The 16,543-nt window shown below is 39.3% G+C and overlaps 1 long non-coding RNA gene across 1 annotated transcript in view; it reads left to right on the plus strand.

The window, feature by feature from the left end:
• The window catches only part of LOC134807841 (uncharacterized), a 57,394-nt gene extending 41,354 nt beyond the window's left edge, over positions 1 to 16,040 (plus strand). Inside the window, exons 4-5 of the long non-coding RNA XR_010149219.1 lie at positions 14,205 to 14,399; positions 15,499 to 16,040. This is a non-coding gene — a long non-coding RNA (uncharacterized LOC134807841). The remainder of the gene's footprint in view (positions 1 to 14,204; positions 14,400 to 15,498) is intronic.
• Positions 16,041 to 16,543: the final 503 nt, after the last annotated feature.

Genomic DNA, 16,543 nt, shown 5'->3' on the forward strand with positions numbered 1-16,543 from the left:
GCATCCTCACCTGTAACATAGTACAAACAGGACTTTGTCTGAGTCCCTTGCAACATTTCGTGGAGCATCAAATAAAATAAAGACTGTGAATATGCTTTGTAAACCTTGAGTTTCTATACATATGCAAATATAAGTACTGGTAAGATATAGAATGAACAAGAGAAATAGAATCCTATTTTTATGTTTCAATTTTATGGATTGCTGGAAAATTGAAGTGTATAGGAGTCTTCTTGTAGTCGCTCAAAAGAATGCCTTTGGCTGGGTTTACTGGTATTGCACGAAAACAGCTGTTAGCAAAGACAAGACTTAGGCACCCAACAAGACCTTTTATTTTCACATGACTGAGCCTCTGATTTCAATATGCGTTCCGTGTTTTTCTCAGAAGTTCTTTTGTGTTATGTACAATTACTCTGCTGAACAGATTGTATTTGTTTTTTTCTTTGTTTTTTTTTTGTTTGTTTTGTTTTGTTTTGTTTTACTGTGAGACAGTGATGCCAATGCTTGTGTATTTAGGATGGGGGTCGCAGACTCTGTACTTCCAGGAGAAGCCCCCAGAAGGTCTTAGCTGGCTCCTGAGGGGGCACATTCCCTGTGCTCACTGCACTTTACCTGGTGCCATGAAGCATAAAGAGCACAAACTTGGACACCAAGAGTCTACATTAAAGTCCCACTCCTTTATGTTTGTAAATATGGGATATTGGGAAGTTGCTGCACCTTTTTTTGCTCATTTTCTTCACTGAACAGCAGAACTAGAAAAATTTCTTCTTAATAGGGCTTAAAGGAGACTCAAATACAACACTGTATATGATGTTCTTTTGCAAATTGTAAAGCAAAGTACAAAGTTTCAAATATATTCATTATACATATATACCTAGCTCTTTATTCCATTTGGTTCAAAAAATTTATGTGTTCCAAAAAATTATGGAGGTGATACATATCTAAGTAGAGGATTTGTCAAATATAAATGTCATGATGTACAAACAAGGCTGGACAGCTTTTATTAACACATTGTCTCCAGCACAAAAAAACAATGCCTGGGACTGAATAGGAACCATATGAAAATATTTCTTAAATCAATGAAAGATTATTTAATAATTAAGAAAAACTGGCCAGGCGTGGTGGTTCATGCCTGTAGTCCCAGCACTTTGGGAGGCTGAGGCGTGCGGATCACGAGGTCAGGAGATCGAGACCATCCTGGCTAACACGGTGAAACCCCGTCTCTACTAAAAATATAAAAAATTAGCCGGGCGTGGTGGCGGGCGCCTGTAGTCCCAGCTACTCGGGAGGCTGAGGCAGGAGAATGGCGTGAACCCGGGAGGCGGAGCTTGCAGTGAGCCGAGATCGCGTCACTGCACTCCAGCCTGGGCGACAGAGTGAGACTCCGTCTCAAAAAAAAAAAAACAAAAAAACAAAAAAACAAAAAAAAGGCAAAGACAAGGGTGAGTTTAGAAGGTAAAATCTGTGCTGTATATACTAAGAAATTGCTTGGGATGACTCATTTGATTCTGAATATCTGCATTAGCCAGTGCAGGCTGGCGTAACTAAATGCCACAGACTGGATGGCATAAGCAGCAGAATTTCATTCTGTTACAGTTTTGGGGGCAGGGAAGTCCAAGATCATGAAGCTGGAAGGGTTTGGCGTCTGTTGGGGCCTCTTACCGGCGTGGGCTGCTTTTTCCTTATGTGGCCTTTATACATGTGAGGTCAAGGGGAAAAACATCTGTCTCTTTCTTTCAGTATAAAGCCACCAATCCTAGTAGACTGAGGTCCCACCCATATGACCTAATTTGACCTTAAGTGCCTACTAAAGGCCCTGCCTGTCTTCAGAAACAGTCACATCAGGGATCAGAACTTTTATACATAAGATTTTTGCAGGGACACAATTCAATCCAAAGCAATATCTTATCAAGATAACGATATGTTTGGCTACGTCTCCACCCAAATCTCATCTTGAACTGTAGTTCCCATAATCCCCACCTGACATGGGAGGGACCTGGTGGAAGGTGATTTTATCATGGGAACAGTTACCTCCATGCTGTTCTCCTGATAGTAAGTGAGTTTTCATGAGATCTGATGGTTTTATAAGGGGCTTTTCCCTCCTTTTTCCCACCTCTCTTTGCTGCCACCATGTGAAGAAGGACATATTTGCTTCCACTTCTGCCATGATTGTAAGTTTCCTGAGGCCTCCACAGCCATGCCGAACTGTGAGTCAATTAAACCTTTTTCCTTTATAAATGTCCCAGTCTTGGGTATGTCTTTATTAGCAACTTGAGAAGAGACAAATACGGATAATATGATTGGTTAGACAATTTGAGAATCTTTATAATATTTTTCAAAAGAAACATAAATGTTGTATTTTTTGTCAATAACTGTTTGGTGAGCAAGGAATTTAATTTCTTTGAATGTGTTTTTGTACTTGTGAAATAGGGATTATAATTCGTGCATTGACTTAATGTTATTATAACACTCAAAGAATGTATCGTGCACTAGTCCTCAGTAAACTGTAGCAAAGCCCTTGGGCTACACATGTGAGTTGTCATCATTCAGTATTCCCCTTGCCATGGGAGGGGAAAGAAGCATGTATGACCTGCACTGCAATGCACACATGGGCCCCCTGGAGATGTGGAGCAGGTGATGGATCTTCAGTCTCCATTAGAACCTTATTATTGGACATTTAGAAAAAGGCAGAAAAAGTTAGCAGCTCCAGAACTGCTGGATCGTGATTGTGCTTCTGTTTTGTATGTATCTCCATTGACTTCAAGTTACTGCCCACTCGGACCTACGATTCCAATCCCCCTCCCCATTCACCTACAGAATAATGAGACTGTGATTTAAACTAGAAAGCCAGTAGCTTTTCTTCTTTATTTTCTTTGAGTGATAGCCACAAAGGGGAGAGTTTAAGAAATAAGTCGTTGCTTGCATAAAGACTGCAGAGAAAAACCTTCATTTGTTTATTTTTTTCCTTTCTTCTATTTTCTATTCTAAAGCTGCATGTGGTCTCCTCCTAAAAGGAGTTTACTGGTAGCATATTAAACATGTCTAAGACACTTCTGAATATTTGAATATAAATTATTTACATAACTTGTTAATTTATTTGTTTATATAAAAGATATGGTGGGTCAATTGGGTAAATAGCTAGCACACTGCAGACTACCTCGGCCTTTTTTTCTACCTGAACGCCTTGTGGCAATGAAAGAGTTGTGAAAAGTAGCAAAGAAGAAAAAGCAATTTATAGTCAAATTTTGAGAATTTTTAAAAGAGGAGGAAGAGGAAAACAATTTGACAGAGAAAGGAGGAATGCAGGAAAGTAAGAAGAAAATAAAGGATCATATGTTAAAATCAGAAAGAAATATACAAAAACCTAAAGATGACATTGGAATCAATGAAAGCAAATATACTAGGGTCAGATTTTTGCCTCTCATCTCTAATCTAACACAGTCTATGTCAAATAGTTACAGCACATAACTTCTGTCCTCTTTATTCAGAATTAGCAAAGTCTGAACTGACTTACCTGAACAGGAAGAACTAGTTGAGTAATTTCTTTTAGCAGCATGGTAGTGGAAAATTTTAGAATCATATAAACTTAGGTTGAAAATTCTACTCCTTTACTCTCATGCCCTGTGACTTCAGGAAAGCTTGTTGATCTTTCGAACTTCAGTTTCTTCTTCTGTAAAATGGAGATGGTAGGACCTGCCTTATATATTAAATATACATATAAACCATAGAGATGCCTCTGAAATTAGCATAAGCTCCTTTGGAAATTGAAAATGGCAATGTTTGGGATAACTTTCACCGTTTATGTGTTTGCTGAAGGTAAAAATATCAGTTAAAAATATCTTTCACTGAAACAAGAGGAAATTTACTCTTAAATAGGAATACTTTACGCATCGAGCAGAGATAAAGAGAATTTGCATGTGTCTCTAGGTTCCTTGGCTTCCAGTAGTATCTTTATTTGTGCAAGTTTTGTGTTTTGTAAAAGCTAGAAGGTCAATAATCAAAATGGCATTTGATTGCTTATTCATTATTTGGTGGTGCAAACATGTAGAACATTTTCTGTTTCTATTTCTGGCAAACGGAAGGGATGGTAAAACTAGACGCAATATTGGACGAACATTAGCGGCCCAGGACTGGCCTCAGTCACTGAAACTTTCATTAAGAACTCTGGGTATGATGGATAATTTTTGTGTCAAATTCACTTAGACATGAGGTGCCCAGACTAAACATGGGTCCTGGCTATGCCTGTGAGGCTGTTTCTGTATGAGATTAGCGTTTGAATCAGCAGACTGAGTAAAGCAGGTGGCCCTCCACCGTGTGAGTGGGCATTATCCGATTCATTGAGACCCGAATAGAACAGAAAGCACAGGAAGGGTGACTTCACCCTCTGCCTCACTGCTTGAGCTGACACATCAGCCCCCTGTGCTGTTCTTGACTGGGTCTTATACCATCGACACTTTGGTTCTCTCAACTACATCACTGCCTTTCCTGGGTCTCCAGCTGCAGATGGCAGATCGTGAGACTTTCAGCCCCCATAATCACATGAGCCAATTTCTTATAATAAACTCCCTCTCTCTCCTTCTTTCCCTCTCTCTCTGTCTATATATATATATATATATACACACACACACACGTATTAAATATATATGTGTATATATATACACACACACGCGCGCGCACACACACACATACTCTTGATTCTGTTTCTATAAAGAACTCTGATTAATACAAAGGGCAATTTCAAGGATTTGATTATATATATAAAATATTAAATCCCTTATACATATAACATCGTGTGTGTGTGTGTGTGTCTCCTTTCACTGAGTTACCTCCTGATTTTTATGACTTTAGGATGAGAACCAGGGCTATTTTTCTAATAACACAGATAACTTTCCTGAGAAAAATCATCCTAGCCATCCACAATGGCAAAGATCACATATGTGTATGCATGTTCGTGTGGTCACATATGTGTGCATGCATGTATACATGTCTGCATGACCACATATGTGTATATATGTGTATTAGTCAGAGTTCTCTAGAGGGACAGAACTGATAGAATAGATGTACATATAAAAGGGGGTTTATTAAAGAGAATCAATTCACATGATTACAAGATAAATTCCCATGATAGGCCATCTGCACGTTGAGGAGCAAGGAAGCCAGTGGTGGATCAGTCCGAGTCCCAAAACCTCAAAAGTTGGGAAGTAAACAATGCAGTCTTCAGTCTGTGGCCAAAGGCCCGAGAGCCCCTGAAAAATCACTGGTGTAAGTCCAAGAGTCTAAAAGCTGAAGAACTTGGAGTCTGATGTTTGAGACCAGGATGCTTCCAGCACAGGAGAAAGATGAAAGCCAGAAGACTCAGCAAGTCTGTTCTTCCATCTTCTTCTGCCTGCTTTATTCTAGCTGTGCTGACAGCTGATTAGATGGTGCCCACCCAGATAGAAGGAGGGTCTGCCTCTCCCAATCCACTGACTTAAATGTTAATCTCCTTTGGCAACACCCTCACAGACATGCCCAGGAACAATACTTTGCATCCTTCAATCCAATCAGGTTGACACTCAACATCAACTATCACAGCATATATGTATATATGTTTGTTTAAAAACACAGCAATATCGGAATAAGCTTTGTACACTAGGACTATTTGCAAAGTTATTGTGTGAATATAAAGAACTAATATATCTTAAAGTTTTCTGTAGAGGTAGTTGTATACACAGGCTGTAAAAGTCAGCATTTTTCCTCATATTATTCCAGAACACATAAAAAAGCAACAAGGAAAATGGAGAAAAAAAGAACCAAATATATCCTTAGTGAAACTAGAAAAAGTTAGAATCCAAAGATTTCAAAACATATGTAGAGATGACTAAATCTAGTTGGAATCAGGCACAAGCCACATGGGAGTAAATGAAGTATGGAGGTAGTGAGGTCAATGGCTGATAATCTCAGAAAACACCAACAAAATGTACTCCCTGAAAATTTGGGAGTTCACTTCCATGTTCAAAACTTATACCCCTTTTTTTAACCACAGGAGTGGGAACCAGGGTACACAGTCTACCAGAAGAAGTCCCCTCCTGGACCCAGTTTTGTTCAAGGGAGGAACAAGGGAGATTCAACCACACAGAGAATCACCAGAGGAGCCATACTTGTAGGAAGCAGTCTGTCTCTGTGACAGCCCAGTTGGAAAGAGCCATTCTTGTGTGAGGCCCAGAAGGTTGTCTTAATTCTCTCTCTGAACCTCTGTAGTTATCTAGGAAAACCCAAACCATTTAGTAGTATATTACAAAAATAAAAGGAAATAGATACCATTTATACAAAAATTATCTAAGCAAACATTTGAAAAGCAAAACTCAAGTATTACAGAGAAAATGAGAACTATGGAAGACAGACAAATGGATTGAACACATACGTTACTGGAACATCCAAAGAAGAAACCAAAAGAGACAGAACGAATGCTTCAAAATTATAATTAAAGAACACTTCTGTGCAATGCATGAAGACTTGAATCTACCTTTCAAAAGGGCACATCAGAAGCAAGGTATATCCATTCATGACAGGCAAAAAGTGAACCACATCTTAATGAAGGTATTGGACTTAAAAAAATAAGGTATCTATTGGGCAGCCAGAAAAAAAGAATAAGTCACTCACAGGAGAAATGAAGAAGGCTGTCCTGGCTCCCCTAGCTGTACTGAAGCTGGATGGTAATGAGGGAAGACCAACAAGACTCTCAATGCCAACCAAGGATTTTTATGTGCAGCCAAGCTAGTCTTACTATGTAGACATGATATATTACAATTTGTTGCGGTTTTTATCAAGCAAGAATTCAGGAAAAAATATTTTCATTAATGTTTTTGAGAGAACAAAAACATGGGTATGTGGAGAAAAAGGGCAATACATTTAGTTACAGAAGGAAGGAAAACAATAACAACCAATTAAAGGAAGATGCTTTGGTAAAATACAGCAAAAAAAAAAAGTTGTAAGTATTGAATGTATTTTACTGTAGACTGAAGCCAAATGTGGATTAGGGTTACAGAATAGGCTGGAAATGTCATATGCCCCAATAACATAGAAATAATACACTTTACCATGTCAAAGGTGAAGAAAGATAGTGAAGGTAAGGAAGCCTCATTAATTACCTCACTTGTTATGACTATGATGCGAAGGATAAATTTTAAAGGTGGCAAACACAGCAAAATAAAAGCCTACTTAGCAGTGCAATGGTAAAGTAAGGAGGATAACATTTACTATCCTCCTTACTTACAAAGGGCACCTGCCACTGTATGGTGGTGGGCTGGTATCAACTCAGTCATACCCCTACCTGGAACCTAGGTTGTAATGTTAGTTCCACCAGTACTCTTCAGATCAGGCAGCATGATAAAGGGAAGGAAGGCATTAATCAGCACAAGTAAACAATAGCTGATATAGGTTCTGCCTCTGCTGTTGGTCTATGTTCTATGTTGATAGTCAGCTCCTCTTTTTTATTTTTTCAAATCACCTATCAATGCTCCCTTTACCTTCTACCAACACCTTGCCCTATCAGAAATTTTAAACTAGTAGTATGACCAAAATTTTCATTCCAATAGACTGCAAATCCTTTACAGCTACAGTTTCCCACTAACCATTATCTTTGGACACTAGTGAATTAAGGAGCCCCAGTAAATTGCCCATGTTCTAGATGTAATCTTCTTTGCTCCCATTGTATACAAACACTCCAACATCCTTTGGGCACTGTAAAATGCCAGTTCAAAATAGGAATTCTCTATCTCGTAACATGAAAAGCCCAACATGATTATAGAACAGTCTCAGATTCTCATTGAATGAAACCAGGACAATGTTTCCTGATGCAAAATTCTTCCCTTGGCCCTAGGACTTCACAACACACTGAGTATAAGGAATTAAGAATGAAAAATACAGATCCCATCAGTGTAAGACTGAGGGAGGTCATACCCAATTTCACCCTTTTGTTTTCTGACCGTATGTTCTAGTATTCTGGCTTTGTGGAAAAGGTGGAGTGAACTTACAATTCAGTTATCTAAGTCAGGTCACTTTTGACGGTGAAAGTGGTTGTTGTTAATAATTATGTTAGAAATTATTATTATTATGTCCTGGGAACACTGGAGCACATGGTCACACAAGAGACAGAGTCATACATTGGTCATTGCTCCACAGTCATTCTGCATGCTGGAGAGGAGTGCTCCAGGCCTGCAGCATGCCATCTCTCAGCTCACACTGTGCAAGAACCTCCAGGAAGCCACCTCCCCTTCTGTAAAGCCACTGGGTATCTGCAAGACAGGCTACCAGCAGCAAAGGTGGGCAAAGAGGGCACTGGTCAATGCCCAAACTGTGGGATGTCTTAATCTGTTTGTTCTGCATTAACAGAGCATGGACATGGAGGCTATGTAGTCTATTGAAAAAAAAACATATTTCTCACAGTTGTGGGTCCAAGATCAAGGTGCCAGCAGATCTGGGGGCTGGAGAGGGTTGCTTTCTGCTTCCAAGATGACGACTCTTGCTGTGTCCTCACATTGCAGAAGGAATATAAAAGCAAACAGGATCTAGCTAGTCCCCTAGAGTGCTGTTATAAGGGTATATAATCACCTCCTCAAGGCCTCACATCTTAATTCTGTCACACCGAGGATGAAGTTTCAACATGAATTTTGGAGGGACACAAATATTGAAACCATAGCAGGAGGCAGGGAGTGTTTTCGTGGAGAGAATACTGTTGCCATCACTGCAGTTCCCACTGCAGAAAAGGAGTGGGAGAAAATTACCCCCAACTCTCTGTCTTCTGGGCATCCCATCACCTTACATTGATCTCCATCAGCCAAATCCACATGGAAGTTCAAGCCCAGGAAAGCCAGAGTCATGCTATTTATAGAGATATTGGCACTTTTGGGGTGCATAAAGAGGGGTAGAGAATAAAGAGGGGTTGAAAGACAAGTGAAGATAAGCCATCACTGATATCTGTCAGATACTGTGCAGCAGGGGTTTGGGGGGAACTGGCTGGTTTTGGTCAATGCTGTCTGTGAACACAGCCTTGGGAATGGAGAGACAGGGCTTGCTGGCTGGATTACAAGTGGGGAGCATCAGGGCAGGTTATTTGCTCCATGTGTAGCTGGCAGACTACCATGTGGTTTTAGAATTTGGAAACTTCAGTAACTTTGCAAAAACTGCGACACAAAATTCGAAAACTATCCTCCATCATATTTTAAAATTAAAGAACACCATCATTTTAAACGTGTTCTAGGAACACATCTCCTTCCTCATGGTACTGGCCTTTTCTATAAATATCTCAAGCTCAGTTAAGCTTTTCTTAATAAAAGAATGGATGCACAAAAGAGGAATATTTTCTGATTGTTCCAATATCTCTTGAGGTTATTAACATGTTTGACTTCTTAGTCATGATAAAATGGCTTTCAGTTATGACCCCTCCTCTCCTTTTTTTTTTTTGAACTTTCCCAAGACCACCATCCAAACTCAAGCCTTCACTGCAACTGATCAAATCCAGTGCAAAAGCTTTATGGTCTTATACGTAGCATCTGCCTTCAATCTGCTTGCTTCAGTGCCTCTTCCACATTGCTACCCAAGTATCTTCCTAAAACATCACATTAAGTTGGGTGATTTTTCTGCTCAAAAAGCGATCATGGATCCTCTTTGCATATATAATAGAACACAGTTCTTAGCCTAGCATTAAACATGTTCCGTAATCTGAGCCTAGTATGTTTTTTCTGGCTCTACTTCATTCATAAGCTATCTATGCAATACAGATACGCATTTGAACATGCCCGACCTCTCTTGCCTCAGTTATTTCATTTGTCCAATTCCTTTCATCTAGCATGCAGTCACCAGGATTTGCCTGTGCTGTAAACCCCACTGTAGCTCAAGGCTCCATTCAGATTCACCCTCCTCCATCAAGCCTACTCTTGACGGTTACATTTAATCCCTCCTGATAGATTAAGTCCTTATCTTCATGGTGGACCTTCTGTTCTGGGTGCTATTATTCACCTTGTGGTTTCTGGGCTGTCTTGGCCAAGTCTTCCCCCATAATGTTAGCCATCTCCCAGACTTAAAGTTTACAAAGCATACATTGTCCTTTTTGTTGTTGTTGTTGTTGTTTTTTTTTTTTTTTTTTTTTTGGTTTCTTTTTTTGAGACGAAGTGACGCTCTGTCGCCAGGCTGGAGTGCAGTGGCGTGATCTTGGCTCACTGCAACCTCCGCCTCCCAGGTTCAAGTGAGTCTCCTGCCTCAGCCTCCCAAGTAGCTGGGACTATAGGCACCCGCCCCCACACCCAGCTAATTTTTGTACTTTCAGTAGAGACAGGGTTTCACCATGTTGGCCAGAATGGTCACAATCTCTTGGCCTCACGATCTACCTGCCTCGGCCTCCCAAAGTGCTAGGATTAGAGGTGTGAGCCACCATGCCCAGCCAAAGCATACATTTTCTCATTTATCTTTACTTGTGATGTGCTACAATCATAGATATTAACATGTTTCCCATTTAGCAAGACTAGGAAACTGAAGCCTGTAGATTTTAGTCACAAAGCTAAGTAGTATACACCTCGGAAAGGAATTAATTCCCAGATACAAGGATGTATCATGCACCACCATTGTCTCTGTTCTACAGCTGCCAAAGTGTAGAAGTAAAGTGGGTGCACATGCTTCATTCTTCAGCAGTCCACCAAGGATCCCCTGAATCCTTCTGCTCACATAGGTGAGGGTAGTTAAGAGACCTGAAATGGGTCCGTCTGGTAAAGCAACTGATGAATTTAACTTTCTACATAGTTAGAAAACAAAAATCAATGCACTTAGACAAGTACCTGGAAGAATTTGTATATGATTTAGCATCTTTGTGCTTTATGGACAAAATGAATACTACAGAAAAAAGCATTTATAAATGATAAATCTATCAATCCAAATAAAATACCATCTACGTTGTGATGTATTTCTTTTTCTTTTTCTTTTCTTTTTTTTCTGAGATGGAGTCTTGCTCTGTTGCCCAGGCTGGAGTGCAGAGGCATGATCTCAATTCACTGCAAGCTCCACCTCCTGGGTTCACACCATTCTCCTGCCTCAGCCTCCCAAGTAGCTGGGACTACAGGCGCCCACCACCACGCCTAGCTAATTTTTTGTATTTTTTAGTAGAGACTGGGTTTCACCATGTTAGCCAGGATGGTCTCCATTTCCTGACCTCATGATCTGCCCGCTTCGGCCTTCCAAAGTGCTGGGATTACAGGTGTGAGCCACTATGCCCGGCCTTTTTGATGTATTTCATAAATAACTAGAGTGGCATTACTTTAATCAGTTAAAAGTTTGTTATGTGCAAAAATTTTAAAAGTTTGCTGCATGTAAAGGGCAGGCTTTCTAAGTTTGTGACCGATCACAAGGATCCAAACTATTTTATATTTGTTTCAGATAACTGTAAATACATAGAAATTCATGTTAAAATAAGTAACACACCATATTTTTGCATGTTTTATTTATTAAGCTTGTTATTATGTGTTTTCATATATTTTTTCTTCTGTTTTGATCAAAATGATGGGAAAATAAGCTTGCATATTATAAGGAACACATTTCCCCCAATAGTAAGTGGCTTTTGTCTTTTGCTCTTTGATAAGATCTTTCAGAGGGACTTTTAATTTTCATCATTAAGTTTAATTAAATTTTGTAAAGTGGCTGGTTCAATATCACATGGCTTTGAGCATGAGTAATCAAATCGTACGTGTTTCCTGAATACTATCATCAACTTCAAATCTTGAGTTAGAATATGCACTTAGAGTGAGTTGACATTGATGACAATGGATATAACCTATGTTTCAAAATGCTTTCCTGATGATAATGTAGAATTTTTGGCTGACTCCTTGCCATTGTTTTAAACTTTGCTACGTGGTTGACAAGAGTATATACAACTAATTGAAGAAATGTAGCTCTGATATTTTATTGTTCTTGAATTATCATATTATCTAAATTTGGTATTTCTTTGTAGGAAATTTTTTAACCCACTTAACCTTTTGTGAAGTTAGTTTAGTCAAAAGTAGACAATTTAATCCTTGAATTCACTTGCCATGGTTCAGATGACTGTGCCATTTAACAATAGCTGCAAGAGATCCTGTGAGTGGGGCTGTGGGAACTCCTCTGCCCTCTGCAGGGCCCACATTTCTCAGGAAACCAGTGACTTCACTTGCTATGCAAATCTCTGACATGCAGCCTGAGTGAGGAGTCCAGAATCAGTCTACATGTTCAATATTAGTAACACTTAGATATTTGCCTACTTTTTAAGATAATAGAAATAGATATAGAAATTCTCACAATTTATTTCCAGAACAAAATTGGCTATTTTTTAAAGCCAATTTTGAATACTTTTCATCTTGTAGATCAGATAAGTCCATATTGCTTCTTGGTCCATACTGAGGGTTTGATTCTCTTGGATTCCTGAGGAAAATAGGCTCCATGGCCCAGTAACTGCTGATGACCTCAAATTCTTTCCATCGTTGGAGTGTGGTCAACATCAGCAGTTGATGAAACTGAAAGTCAACATTTCACTTTAGCTTGTCCTGGAACTAAACTGAGAAGAGGTCTTTGGAACTGGTCACACAGGGAGAAGTATCCCAGTGTGAGGTCAGATGCATGCACATTTCTCAGTGATGTGACTACACACCGTGAACTCTGAGACTGACGCTTTCTCCATAGTGAGGAAAAAGACCTTGTTGAAAAATGCAAGAGTACTATCTTGGAACCCCAGAGTATTCGCATGACTCAAATATCAAGGGCTGTTTTTTTTTTCTCCCCAAAATGGCTTAGAAAACAAAATGTATGGATCTGATTGTCTCTTATACAAAGGCACGTTAGAGTTTGTAACCTGTGTAAATGCTGTAATTAAAACCTTGTTTTTACATGGATTCATTATGTTAAATTCTTCAGTAATTACTGACATTTTCTTTAATGTGTACATGTGGCGAACATAAGAATATGATTAGCTCGAGTTAAAAGTGTAAGCAGTAATGAGCATATTATGGGTCTCCCTTTGTCTTTGGTCACTCTAAGCTTCTTGACAATAAAGCTTGACTTTTTATAGATTTGCTGCACTGTGCAATTTTCTGTAAGCAAATAAATGCATGTAAAGTAAAAATGACAACATTCATATACATATGTTGAATGGTACAGCTTCTCTTTACATTAGCTCCCCGAGTTACAATCTCTCCCCTTGTGAAGGTACCAGTCAGTGATTAAAGTGCAGAACAACTTCCCCAATACAGGAATCTAGCTTCTGAAAATATCTGTGCTGGAAAACTTGCAATGGAGGAATGGAAGACTTGAGAAAGGGAGGGCTGGGAAACAAGAGCTGTGACTCACCCTGAAGACATTCATAAATATCTATTTTAATATCTATTACAATACAGCAATAAAGGCAAACTAAAAAAGGCTATACAAGGCATTTTGCACATCTTCATGTACTGGGTTCTCTGAAGCCCATTTCCTATTAATATCTTTTGCTGGAAGAATCTTCTCGGGATCTCCCCTTCTGTCTGTTCCAACTAGACTCTTGTACATTCATTTTCATTCCTCGTGGTTAATACACCCACTGAGAGACATGTTCCTTTGCTTTTTTTTTTTCTTCTTAGGGGGTTTCTCCACAAGATTCCTGGTTGAGTTGATGGAGTGAAGGTCTGTCTGTCCCCCACTTTTTTTTTTTTTTTTTTGGAGACAGAGTCTCACTCTATCCCGCAGGCTGGAGTGCAGTGGCGCTATCTCAGCTTACTGCAACTTCCAGCTCTTGGGTTCAAGCAATTCTCATACCTCAGCCTCCCGAGTAGCTGGGATTACAGACGTGCACCACCATGCCTGGCTAATTTTTGTATTTTTAGTGGAGACATGGTTTCACCATGTTGGCCAGGCTGGTCTCGAACTCCTGACCTCAGGTGATCCGCCTGCCTTGGGCTCCCAAAGTGCTGGGATTACAGGCGTGAGCCACTGTGCCTGGCCTGTCTGCCACCTTTGATGGACAGTGTGACTACAGGGACAGAGGAAGATTCCCCAAAGACCTGCACTCACCGCCTCTAATGCATGTCCAGGCATCGTCTGGCTCTCAGCACTCCCCTCCATTGCCCAAAGCCCTTTTGCAGGACCTCTGCCTGTTCTGCCTGCTTTGTGCTTTGTTTTGTTGTATTTTATTTCCTTTTCTTTCCTGCTTCTAACCCAGTCATCTCTTTTTCTAGTTATTCCCAACCTATATAACTCACATACACTGGAGGAAATATCTTCATGGAATTAAAACCACATGGAGTAACATTTCACGTAAGCAGAATTCAGGAATGATTTCAGTAATTCCATCCCAAACACACACAGGCAAAGGGAGTGAAGATTTCTTCAGCAACATGGTGGCAGAAAGATCATGAAAAGATCTAGGCCAGGCAAGTATGCAAACAAGACTGACTCTTCCTTTCCACTGGAGCTTTGGGTAATTGCTCTGACAATTCTATGATTTGCTGAAGCCACGGAAAATCAGTTTTAAAACAGGATTTCTACCCCTGGCTCACTACATGACAAATAATTTTATCCTGTAATCTTCTGATGTTAAACAAAGATGGCCCTCAATGTAATTGTTACAGTGCCTCCTCCCCACTTCTGTTAGCTGTTGCTTCTCTGCCTCCCATGAGTTTAGTGTAATCCCAGAACTTTGGGAGACCAAGGCGGGCAGATCACTTGAGGTCAGGAGTCAGAGACCAGCCTGGCCAACATGGCGAAACCCCATCTCTACTGAAAATACAAAAATTAGCCAGGCATGGTGGCTTGCGTCTGTAATCCCAGCTACTTGAGAGGCTGAGACACAAGAATCGCTTGAATCCTGGAGGCAGAGGTTGCAGTGAGCTGAGATAGTGCCACTACACTCCAGCCTGGGAGACAGAGCAAGACCCTGTCTCAAAACAACAAAAAACAAAAACCGAACAAACAAAAACTGTAATTGCTGAAACGCTCTTTTTCATCAATCATATATATTGAACCAGGGTCACGAAAACATGGGAAAAGTGTAATTTCTGCCTCTGAGGAACTCACAGTCTAGTGGGAGACACCATTTATTCATCCATTCTTTCATGAAATACACATTGAGAATGTAACACACCCTGGGCAAAGGAGAGGTCGTTTGACTATGACACAAGACAATAGTCATAGTCTTTGCCCTCACGGAATTCACAGCCTAGCCATGGAGATTAAAAATAAAAAGATCTAATAGAATAAAGAGTAGTAGATTTAAAAACACTGGAAACCCAGTGTGCAGTCAAACTAAAAAAGAGGGCTACCTAACCTAGTGTGAGAGGTGAGGTAGAGGTTAGGGTGAGAAAGGATGGTATAGGAAGGCTTTCTGGAAAATTTCAAGATAAATCTTGAGGATAAGTCAGAATTATACAGGTGAAAAGTAGAATACTGCCTGCTACCTTGCAATTGTTCGGCAGACATCTGCAATGATTACTAACTGTCTGTCAGTTTTTGGCTCCGCTTCAATCCTCACAGTCCAAGCTCACTGCAGTTAAATCTTCAGTCTCCAGCACTGCACTTGGGAAAGCGTCAAGGAGTTGAATGTATATGTAATTGGAGTGCCAGAAGAAGAGAACCGAGAGAGAGGGGCAGAACAGCTCATGAGGGGAAAACCCACTACATACAAACAAGAATACTGCAGACTCCTCATCGGAATCTATGCAAGTAAGAAAAAAATGGCCAGGAACTATAGAGCTGTTCTTTAAAGTACTTAAAAACATTTTTGCCAACCTAGAAGTCTTTAACCAGCAAAATGTCTTCCAAAAAGAAAAAGACTTTTCAGAACAAATACTGAGCTAATTCTTTATTAGCACATTTGCACTACGTAAGTGTTAAAGAAAATTTCTTTAGTAAAAGAAATATAATACCAGAAGGAAAATTTGATCTATAAAAAAAGAAATTAAGAGTCCCAGAAATATATAAAAATTATGTAAAAAATTTTTGTTTTTTCTCCTTAAAAGATAATTGATTATTTAAAGCAAAAACAATAAAGTGTTATAGGATTTGTGGCACATGTTAAATGTATGTGTTTGAAGTAAAATGTATGATAACGGTAGTGCAAAGACAGAAGAGAAAAACTGACTTCTCCTGCTGTACATTCTTTATACTCTACATAGAGCTGTGATAAGTTAAAGATGTGTATTGTAAACTCTAGATGAAATAAAAATTTTAAAAATAAAAATAAAATTAAGAAGTAAGATGGAACAAGTAGAAAACAAATAGAAAGATGGTGGATTTGATTTTAGTTTTATCAATAATTATATAAATTCAAATAATCTAAACCCCCAGAATTTTTAAAAATGGGAGATAAAAAAACAATAAATATTATGTATTATTTGTTATCATCATTATTTTATAAAGGGACAGGGCATAGATTTGGACAGAAATAGTAAGTTTTACAATAAGAAATGTTACCAGAATTGCGTAACATTTCATGATGTTAGAAGGGTCAATTCAACAAGAAGACACAACAATACCAAATATTGCCCAACAATAAAGCTTTAAAATATACAAAGAAGAA

Source organism: Pan troglodytes, chromosome 12 (assembly GCF_028858775.2).
Source record: "Pan troglodytes isolate AG18354 chromosome 12, NHGRI_mPanTro3-v2.0_pri, whole genome shotgun sequence".
Lineage (NCBI taxonomy): Eukaryota > Metazoa > Chordata > Mammalia > Primates > Hominidae > Pan > Pan troglodytes.